The following is a 12364-nucleotide window of genomic DNA, read 5'->3' as shown; positions in this document are numbered from 1 at the left end:
TTTGTATGGGTTAAAGCAAGCTCCTCGAGCTTGGTATGAGCGCTTAACAATCTATCTGAGTGATAAAGGATACTCTAAAGGTGGAACTGATAAGACATTATTTATAAATAGAACCAGTAGTGAGCTCATTGTAGCACAAATTTATATTGATGAATATTATATTTGGGGGATTTCCCAAGGCACTTGTTGATAACTTCATTAACATAATGAAATTAGAATTTGAAATGAGCATGGTAGGAGAATTTTCTTGTTTTTTGGGTCTACAGATTAAATAGAGAAGTGAGGGTATATTTATCTCTCAAGAGAAGTATGCCAAGAACTTAGTCAAAAAATTTGGTCTGGATCAGTGTCAACATAAAAGGACTCCAGTGGCGACACATGTTAAAGTTACTAAAGACATTAATGGTACAGTAGTAGATCACAAACTGTACAGGAGCATGGTTGGGAGTCTTCTATATTTAAAGGCAAGCAGACCTGTCATTGCTTATGCTGTTGGAATATGTGCTCAATTTCAGTCAGGTCCTCGTTCTTCTCATTTGACCGTTGTTAAATGGATTCTCAAATATGTACATGGGACGAGTGACTTTGGGATATTGTGATGCTAATTGGGCTGGTTCTCCAAATGATAGGAAAAGCACTTCTGGAGGTTGTTTCTTTGTATGAAGCAATCTTATCTCATGGTTCAGTAAGAAACAGAATTGTGTATCATTGTCTATAGCTGAAGCTGAGTATATATCGGCAGGGAGTGCTTGTATCTGATTTGGATGAGTAATATGTTACAAGAATATGGGTTTGCTCAAGAAACCATGATTTTATATTGTGATAATATGAGTGACATTGACATATCTAGAAATTCGGTTCAACATAGTCGAACCAAACATATTGATGTCAGACATCATTTTATCCGTGAACTTGTTGAAAATAAAGTTATTAGACTTGATCATATTCGTTCGAACTTATAATTAGCTGATATATTCACTAAGCCTCTAGATGCAAATAAGTTTGAGTATTTACGCACTGGTTTAGGAGTTTGTCGCATTTAACTCCATGACCAGCTATTAAGACGGTGCATGTTTACACGTTCTAAATCATTAGGGATGTCAGTGCCGCTTGAGGATTTAATGGCTATCTTTTCGGCATATGGAGAGTCTTCCCTGACATAATGGGGGTCTTAACTAGTTATTATTTAAACGGCCATTGACTTGTTCGTCCCTTTATCCCCGTTGTTACAACAGTTCATTTTGGTCATTGTTCACTATGGTTAATACTCGCAAGGGTTCCTACATGACGCAGCCATATGAAGATGCACCTGAGGTTACAATTTCGTCGCCTCCTGTACGACAAGTGAAGGTGAGAGGATGAAGGTTCAAGAGTACTCCGCCATGAAGACCGTATCGACTTCCATCTGAAAAATCACAGGAAGAGGCCTCAAGTAAGTTGCATGAATCAGTGTTGCCTGAGTCTATGCTTGTGGTGTGTGAGTCTTCTGTTTCTGCTGCTTCTGTCGCACATGCCCTCGAGTTCCTACGACTACTGTGTCAGATATGGATTCAGATGACCAGGACGATGTACCTCTAGCTCGATTTTTGAAGAAGACCTTGATTCTAGATGTTTCAAATAAACTTCCTATTGATCCCCCTAGTTCTATTCATTCACATAAAAGTTCTTCTACTGAATGAGTACTTATTCCTACTCCTGGTATTCCCCCTGCATCTAATGTTTAACCGGGGCCGTTAGCTTGTTCCCCTCTTACATCGCCACCTCTATTTACTTCGGTTGATGCTCATAAATCTGTTCTTGATGCTGTTCCTGGTGACATTTCTGCTGCACCTATGCGTCATCTAAATGATCGCCAAGTTGGTGATATTTCTGGTGATATTTCTGTTGCACCTCAACACCCTGATATCGACACTGCAGAAGTTCCTCTGAATGATGATAACAATCTAGCTGTTCCTCCTGCTTCTGCTGATATACCCGCTGCATCTAAGCCAGCAGAAAAGAAAGCTCAACAAAAAAGGCGTAATATAACTACCAAAACTGACAGGAAGAAGATTCCTCCAAATGTTCCTTCTGTCCCCATTGATGGAATATCTTTTCATCATGAAGAGTGTCCAGCGTTGGAAGTTTGTGGTGCAGCGAAGGATAGCAGATGAGGTAAATGTTTCTGACAAACATCAATTCTGCATGAGTATTATGGACTTTATTGAAAGGGCTGGTTTAATAAAAACTATTTCGAATGTCGGTCCATTTTATCCTCAGCTTATTAGGGAGTTTATAATTAATTTGCCTAATGATTTTAATGATCAAAGTAGCCTAGATTATCAGACGGTTCATATTCGGGGGTTCAAATTTGTGATTTCTCCTATTGTGATTAACGGGTTTTTAGAGAATGTTATTGATGTTGACTATTCTCCGTCATCTCCTTCCACTGATGTTCTGGCTTCTGTCTTATCTGGTGGGACGTTGTCCACTTGGCCTGTAAATAGAATTCCTGCAGTCGCTCTTAGCATCAAATATGCCATTTTGCATAAGATTGGCATTGCTAATTGGTTCCCTTCCTCTCATGCCTCTAGTGTATCTGCTGCCTTAGGAATATTTCTGTATCGAATCTGCAACGATAATAAGCTGAATACGGGTGCATTCATTTACAATCAGCTGTTACGATATGTTGATTCATTTGGGGTTAAGATTCCCATTGCTCTTCCTCGACTCTTCTCAAATCTGTTACTACACCTTAATGGAGCTGTGCTCATTGCAGCTGATACTCCTGGACCTGACCCTAAAACTTTATCCCTTAGCTACAGACTCTTTCAGGGTAGTCATGTGTCTGATATTGATCATGATGTGCATCCATCTTGTGGCCCGCACGTTTTCGACACTAGGGACTAGGATGAGTCTGCTGAAGGTTTCTTTGTTGATCGTGAGTTAGTTGCCTGCATTGTTAATGCTCTGATTGCTAAATCTCGTGCTTTAACTAACTTCATCAATCTGTTGTCTGAACAACGGTTGGAAATTGATGCTCTCATTCGACACTTGAAGACCTTTACTCCATCTACTAGTCGTAGAGAATCAACTACTGATTGATATATTTTTTTTGGTTCAAAGGGGGAGTGTGCTTTTGTTGGGTTGGGTTTGTTGAAATAATCTAAAATGTAATTAATTAAATCTTCTGTTCTCTGTTATGAGAAGTTTTTTTTTAAATGAATGAATCAGAGTTATTAAGTGCTAAAGCTTGTGGTCTTGTCATGTGTGGAAGTTTTGTGTTGAACCAGAAAAGAAAGTCCTTTTGGATAAAAATGGGGAGTTTGTTGAAGATTTTGTCTAAAATATTTTTGGGAATATATTTAATTATATATCTTTGATTAATGAATTAATTAAAGGATGAGATATTCAAAGGATAAAAGATTTTCCACTATTTTAGGAATCTTGTTATTTATCTTCAAAAGAAAAGAAGATTTATACATATAATATATAATATATATGTATAAATAGGTTGTTACGGAGTGTTTCTGCGGGTGACGAAAAACTAAAAAACACAAGTTGGAGAAGATTGTTCACGTCAGAGGTCGTATGAAGAAGCTACCGGATTCTAAAGGTATTATGATCTTATGTCTATGAGATCGACATGTTGATCTAAGTTGCAATAATCGATGAGTAACAGATGAGACAGTGATTTGTGTGATTACTAAGATCTTTAAAGGGATTAAAAGACGTTGTCAAAGATATTCTCTCATGTGTTTAGGGGGAGCCTGGAGTCTGATGTCAAGACACATGTTATTAAGTCATATAATTGAACAGAGTCTTGTATGCCGTATTGATGTATATTGACTCAAGTGAATATTAATAAAGATTAATCATCAAGGCTGTACGCAACTCCCTAGATGTAGGTAATATTGGCCGAACTGGGTTAACAAATTTTCTTGTGTTATTCTCTTATGCGGTCCCTCTAGTTATTACACAAGTTATTAGCTTTAGTATTAACTGAAGATTTAATTATCTCACTGTTTTTCATTCTTCTAAACGATCATGATACATGATCGTGTAGAAAATGATATACGATCATGTAGTTCATGATACACGATTGTTAGTTCATGATAAACGATATTGGTTTTGAAAAAAGTCCTAGTAAACGATTGTGTAAATGATGATATACGATCGTATGTCGTTTATGATACACAATTGTGTAGTTCATGATACATGATCAGGTAGTTTATGATAAACGATAGTTTTGAAAAGCCCAGTAAACAATCATGTAGATTATGATACATGATGGTGTAATCTATGATACACTATTATGTAGTTTGTGAAAAATGATTCTGGAAAGTCCTATCGTAAACGATCAGGTAGTTGAAAAAAATACAAGATTGATGATTGATTGAAAACAAAGATAATAATAGCAAAAGTATAATGAAAAAGAATAATAATAATTGTAGAACAATGATCATGATTTTAAAAAAAATATAAAAGAAAAATTGCAAAAGAAGAAGAGAAGAAGAACAATGCCGATGACGGCCGCTGGGAAGAAGAAGAAAAGGAAGAATGAAGAAATCGAAGCCACGCGAAAAGAATAATAATAATTGTAGAAAAATAATCATGATTTAAAAAGTTATAAAAGAAAAATTGCAGAAGAAGAAGAGAAGGAAAACATCGTCGGTACCGTCGCTGTAAAAAAGATGGAAAGGAAGAAGGAAGAAATCGAAGCCGTGCGAAATTCAAAAGTGGTAAGGAAAAACTTGGAATATTTTAAAAAAATGGCCAGTTTTATAGGATTTTATTTTATTATACGGGTCGTAAATATTCTAGGATTCTGTTACATTTATGTAAATTACCCGAATAATTACGTATATAGTAATATTTTTAAAAAGCTTTAATATGATCTATCATTGATAGACTTTATTAATAAAAAGTGATAAACTTTTATCACCGATAGACTTTAATGACTATTAGTTATAGACCGATACTTTTAACATGGTTTATCAATGATAGACTTTGACAGATTTTGCTATATTTACAATTTTTTAAAATGTTGGTAAATCTGCAAATATTTTGAAACTAATTGCTATATTTGCAACTATCTCATTATCGTAAGTGACGAATATTTTGAAACCACTGGTGTCAAATTTTATTTATATGAATATATGATTACATCTAAGTTTTTTTATTTTTATTTTTATAATAATTATATATAAGGCCTAGAAGTGGTAGCTTTATTCTACGATCAATCCCCGGTATTTGCGCCATATCTATCTTCTCATGAAGGAATTTGGTTTGCCAATTTCAACACTATTAATCAACTTTTAGTAGTTTGGCAAGTTGAAATTGGAATTTGGCATTTAAAATTTTCAATTCTTTAGTTTGAATCTGAACTTTAAGTGATATTTTGGCTTTTTTTTAATTGAAGAAAGTCGAAAGGTAACTGTCTCATGACTCTCTTGAATATCAAGAAGGGTCTTCCTTTTTGTTGACCTAATCTCCTACCTTTTTTCAACCACATTTCCCAATTTGTTGGAAACTAACTTTTCTTTCTTTCTTTCTTTCTTTCTTTCTTTCTTCTTTTTTTTCTTCTTTTTGGGTATAGCCATTTTAAAGAAATTATAAATCAAAGAAATGTTGAGTTTATAGTGAAATTAGAGTTAATGAATATGCAATAAAATTGAGACGTGCAAAATACACAATATCAAAAGAGGTATAAATTTCTTACAAATATGACATTCTTTCTACTTACAATGTTATTGCATGACTTTTATTCGCCTGCCATTCTCAAAGATATACCAATATAATTGAAATATTGTATATTTATTTGAAATTTTTCCAAAAAAAAAAAAAAAAAAGAAGTTCACAAAATAATGTTTTCATAGGGATTTGAGCTGGAATTTATCATAGTTCTATTAGAGATATGAATTTACTCACCCTAAATTATTAGGATAAAATCTTGTACTATCTTATATTATTTTATCTTGATTTTTGACTTTATTTTATTGGACCAAAATTCATTCCTCGATCGTACCAAATTCTTATTTGAGTTATTAATTGTTCAGTGTGGTTTTATATTTCAAAATTCCCATCTAACAGAAAGAGAAAAATTCAGTCCTGATCGTAGTTAGTATTTAATGGATTACTTTCTAATGTTAGATTTTATTTTGCGAAAAAAATAATATAATAATTAAAGATCATAATCATAATTTCTTATGTAAAGTTTCAATAAACTGTAGCAAAATAAAAATGGTGAGTAGAGGTTGGCCAACAACTGTTGACATTGATGGTGCAGATGATGGTGACTAAAACACATACATTTTTTTTTTGTTGAAAGTGCACTGTTTTCGAAATGGGGTCGTCAAAAAACGATGACAATAGGTTGTCAACGGTGGTCGCTGAAAATTTGTTGTCCAAAGTTGGAACATGGCAGACATCCAAAAATGTTCATAAGAAGTTGGTTGGTGATGCTTGTCAGAAAGTGATTGTCCAAAGTTGGCTGACTGCAATTGCTAGAAAAACAGTAGACGAAAGTTAACAGCCAACTATCGATGGAAAACTGTAGCAAAAAAATTGGGGACCGAATGTTTGCTAGTTACGATTGACGATGGTCAGTGGTTAGCATGCGATAGTTGCTAGAAAATGGTCACCCGAAGTTGGGCCGACAATAGTTGTCGAGAAGCAGTCTCTAGAGGTTGGCCAAGAGCAGATGTAGAGAAAATGGTAGCTAAAAATTGGATGTCAGCGGTCACATGAAAAACAGTGGCTAAAGGTTCACTCGAGATGGTTACTGACGATAATCATATCTGTAACGATCGACAATGGTCATATCTGTAACGACCCAACTGTCAATATCTCTAAATAAAGTTGTTACTTCAAAATTTGTAAAATTAAAATTGAAATTTTTTTACTATTAAAGTAGAAATTTTTATTTTGAAATAAGATTGATGACACAAAAGAAAACAAAAAAATAAAAAAAAGGGATAAATAAATAATCCTAACATCAAGTATCTTATCAAAACATTTAAAATAATTTGAAAATAAATATAAGTGGAAGCAGTCCTTTAATTTCAAATGACATAATCATAGGTCCCACTCGTTATTCACCGGTTTGTTCTTGACTTACCAATAAGAAAGGATGGGTATAAAAATACTCAATAAGTAATCCCTTATTGTGGCCTTTTGGTGAACTGCTAACTTGCTCAAATATAGACATAATGTACAAATAACATGGCGTAGATAGTGAACCAGAGAGAACACAAATCATGGCATAAGTAGTGGTTCAGAAGAAATATAGAACATAATGTGTACACAAGCATGTCAAGAGAGTTAACGGTTACTGTTGCATTCAACAATTAATAGGCTTTAGTATTCAATAGCATTATCAATTATATAATAGCATGCCTATATGGTACCATAACTACAAAAAGATAATTATTTAATTTTGAGTGTCCAACTCAAGTTTATCTACTAGAAGAATAACTTACCTTAAGCTTTTAGAGTTTTAACCCTTAGTTGCAAAATAATTTTCAAATCCAATAAAATTATCAATTACAATCCAACTTTAAGTCTCCAATTTGCTTAGTCAATGGAGGTCGAAAACTAATTTCCAATTTGGAGGGAGGTCTACAAATTAGATAAAAAGAAGTCTCCATTGACTTCAATAAGAAAAGCGTAAATTAATTCAAAAAATAAACTCAACTTTAGAACCTTAATTGGTATTTCAAAGCCCATCTAAAAAGACCAAAAACACCTACCAAAACTCACCAAACTAAGCTCGGTATGCGAGGCTCTGATTTGGAGAGAGAAGTTTTTTCCAGATAAGTATGAAACATCTCGTGAGAAAAAGATGCGAAAGGAGAAAGATGACACGAAAAGAAATGCTTAAGCCTAAGCTCCATTGCAAGAAGGCAAGCAACGTGATAAGAGTTGTTAACAAAGAATAAGCATACGATGAACGCTAAGAGTTAGATGTTTATCATAGTAATGCGAAGGAAGTGAATATGCCTAAGAAAGTGAGGTGCGGAAGTAAGTGTCTTGTCAAGTTGAATTGACAACTTGTTGAGAGAAGTAAAAGTCTGTTTCTTCCCCAGAAGATAGGAGGGTCGTGCGATTAAAGAGTTTGGCTTCGCAAGGAGATAAGGTGTGCGTCTCAAGGAATGTCCAATAGTTGTTGTTGCGTTTGTAGGCGTGATATGTGAATGATGTATTCCATTGTTGATTAACATGAAAGTATTATGTCATTGATGCTTATTACATGATATTGTTGCTATTGTGATTTGGTGTAAGGAAAGTAAGCTAGGAAGCTAACCCTTCGATTGTCATCATGGAATGATGTAAGAAGGTGAGATCTATAGTAAGACGCTGGTGGAAATCCCAGGTAACTTGAATGATGCTGGTTGATTGTGAATCCTAGATCTCAGCAAGGGAATAATCCCAGGTTTGAGAAAGATTGAATGTGACAAGACATTGGTGGAAATCTCAGGTTATTCGCATGATGCTGGTTGAGAGTGAATCCAGGGTTAGGCGAGGGGAGAATCACAGGTCTTAGTGATGAACATGAATTGAGAGAGGATTTAAGCGCGAGGTGCTTGTGGCGTTGTTGTATTGATGATTGATTTGTTTGTGGCCTAAGGCTATATAAGGTTTATACGAGGTGGTTTGACCTTATTATTATTGATTCCATTGTGTTTTCTCCATAAAGGTTTTCTCAAACTCAACACTCACTAAGTCCATTTGACTTTACGTTTTAAGTTTTCCTCTCTTCATTTTGTTAGGCGTTGAAGCAAAGCAAAGGATTGATCTCAGACGTTGTAGCCTAGTTAAAGAAAGAAGGCAAAGTTCCTTTGTAGTCTTGCGTGGCGTGCTAGCCATGACATTTCATTATGCGTTTAAGGAGTTGGTTGGTAAGAGCATTGCTCCTTAACACCTAAAACTTAGTTTAGCGGGAAGGCGAGTGCACACCTAGGCTGGTGAGGCCAAGTCTAGAGAGTAAAAGAGTCGAAGAACTGAGTCAAAAAAAGGAAGCCCTGAAGGTTGTCTTCTAAGTTGGGGTTACTGGGCGACCAAGGTGAAGAAGGGAATGAGAACTTTACACCTCTAGATGCCTAGCCTTAAAGAAGCAATTGAAGTAGCAAAGAAAGAAAAGAGATTTTATACTCATGAACGTCGTGCGAAGAGAAGTCCCTTAGTTGGAAGAAGAAGGACGACGTGGAGATTAGACTAGGATTTATCTATGAAAAGCAAAGTCTATAAGGATTATATTTTGTACATTGCGAACGTTGTAAAAGTGTTAAGTTAAAAAAGAGAGAAAGTTTAATTTATTAATCCGCTGCTTATATCTTTATGTACTTATTGCTGCAAATTATTGACCTAAGTAATAAGAGCTGGTTAACAAGGTTAAGTTGAAGAGTTGTTTTTCGCCACAGAAACTAAGGCTTAATGGAAGAGCTTTGTGAAAGAGACAAGAGTAAAAGTTGTTCTGCATACTAGGTGTTCAGAGCGTCATCTCGCGAAGAGATACGTAATGGATATCTAGGCGGCACACCCTCATCTGGTTGCAAGGAGTGACCTTTGGGGTGAGATGTGATATGGTGAGTGGTGATGACAGATGGTAGCGACAAACCGATGACGCGAGCATAGGAGCTAAGCGACAAGGACGACTGCAGCTGGACAAGGTTGCACAATGAAGGGCAACACCTAGGTTTCTTAAGAAAGAAGATGAAGAACCTTTCATTTTTCTTTTTTTTTTTTCGTTAATTACACGAAACCCTAGATATTTATAACCATTAATAATAACAATAACAATAACAATAACAATAACACAATAACAATAACAATAACGATAACGATAACAATAAAATTTATTTATTTATTATTATTATTATTTCCCATCAAAATGTATAATAAACTATTATATTTATTTAAACTATTATTCCCTCTTCTAACTAAATCCTTCAATTTTTCGATCCAATCAAATCAATCATCTCTCTTCTCATTAATTATCTTATTTTCAAACAATGTTTTAATTATATTCCATAATATAATTAACATTATTTTTGAGTATTTTAAAAAATATAACAAAGCGGCAAAATATTAACATTGTATAGAACAATTTCAAAAACGAAAAAAAATCCACATGCCCAAAATGAAAAATACCAAAAAAGGCCAATTAACAACGCACGTTATATATTTGGTACACAATCATTTAGATTTGGCCATTGTTTGGTACATGATCGTTTTGATTTGATCTTTTTGATCTGGTTAAACAATCGTTTAGATTTTGGTACATGATTGTGTAGATTTGACTGTTTAGATTTGGGTAGCCAAATCAAAGACTCTTTGATACACAATCGTTTGGATTTTGTTACACGATCATTTAGATTTGACATAAACAATTTCTTCAAGATTTTTTTGGTATACGATCGTTTAGATTTGTCTATTTTTGGTACACGGACGTTTAAATTTGATTACTCAAATCTAAACGATGTTTTTTTTTAAATCTTTTATATTTATTACACGATCTTGAGCAACCAAATAACAATTTGAAAAAAAAAAGAGGAAGAGAAGAAAGACAATTGACATAAAAAAAAACGCAGAAGAGGAAGAGAAGAAAGACGATGAAAAGGCAATGCAAACCTGGAATATTTTTAAAGAATGGTCACCTTTACGGACTTTTTCATTTTGTTACACAGGCCATAAATATTTTGCCGGTTTCTTATATTTATGAAAATTTCCCTTTTAATTTTTCATATTAATTATTTATACAAAACAAAATAATTAATATCACATTCCACCAAAAATATATCCAGATTCTTAATTAAATATACACACTCATATTTATATATACTTAATTAATTCCAATTCCACCGAAACCAATTTTTCTTTCAAAATCCCAAATTAACTCAAAATTTCAATTATTTTAACTAATCAAATCTTCTCCAATAAATCAGTTGTTTTAAAGTTTCGTAAATTTTAACATGAATTATCTTGAGTAAAAAATATTCAATTTTAACTCAAATCTTCGAGTTATCACCCAATTAACTTAAGATAATTAATAAAAGTTTTCTAAAATTTGGAATATGGTACATGTGATAATTACAATCAATTTTAAGTGTCATTTTCCTAAGAGATGGTTTTAAGTGTTTAATTTTGGGTGGTTGCAATTTGGGTCAAAACAATATAATTTTTTTTAATTGAATCACTTAAAAATGCAATCCAAACACATTCTTAGTTTCTAGATTTAAACATAGTGTTAAAGTTAATCCCATGGATTGATTAAAGTAACCCAGCTGAAGTTTGTAATGAAATCAAAACCTTAGAATATCTTTTTCTCTGAATATTTGTTTGTCAATTTCCTTTTGTTTTCACAATTGTAAGACATTTATTTTGTTTCCTTTGCTAAAGTCAGTACAATTCTAAAATAGCTAAACAAAATTCCTTAATTGATCTTTGAAGACGATACTCGATCTTTATAAGTCATTTTGCTATATTATAACTTGATTGCCTACGTTTGGACGATTGCACACATCGAAATTGAAATACGGCATCACTTGAGATATAATATTCTTTGAAATATTTTAGATAACCTGCCTAATTAAATTTTATCTCACTCAAACTTTACATCAGGACGGTGGGAAGCCGACAAGTTCTATGAATCTTAGTTGGGTTTTCCTTGAAAATTCTTTTAATAGCAATTTATCTTCTGCTTTCTATTTAAGAGGCGTTCGCGAATTTCACTTTCATTACTATATGAGAAGAATCCAAAAATAGGGCAGAACATAATTTAATGTGTCTCAAGTTCTGTAGCCAAGTTTGATCTATATATATTCGTATACTTTCAAACTTTCTAATTACAAGGTAAATAATCTCTTGATTAAGCTATGATATATATACATGAAGGGATCGAGTACCATATATATGTGTGTGTGTGTGAGTTTGAACTTATTAGAGAATACAAATCAGTAAGTGTTTAGGCCCTTTTGCTAAGAAACAATTGAGTAATGATTAACTTTAACTAATTTCACATTTAAAAGAATTTACATCTAAGCATCTCTTACTTAAATTTTAGAACAATGTTCTCCGTTTAATTAGGATGAACTAAATGGCTGTACATTGTCACAATCGTAGCCTTCCAAACACGATTGTGCGGCACTTGTTCTACTTTGTCAATAAGTCTACTGTATAAAATCTGTAAATCACGAACAAACTTGCAGTATGATGTAATCTCCCTTCACATTCTTGGGAAAATTGTTTTTTGAAACGTGACACTAGAAGAAATCTAGTCTTTAATGTCGGGTGAAAAAAATGAAAAATGGGCTTTAATGTCGTTTTTCAAAAGGCGGATGTTTAATGTCGGTTTTAAACCGACATTAAAGATAGAGCTTTAATG

Source organism: Cucumis melo, chromosome 2 (assembly GCF_025177605.1).
Source record: "Cucumis melo cultivar AY chromosome 2, USDA_Cmelo_AY_1.0, whole genome shotgun sequence".
Classification (NCBI taxonomy): Eukaryota; Viridiplantae; Streptophyta; class Magnoliopsida; order Cucurbitales; family Cucurbitaceae; genus Cucumis; species Cucumis melo.
Note: the sequence above shows the minus strand (reverse complement) of the source record.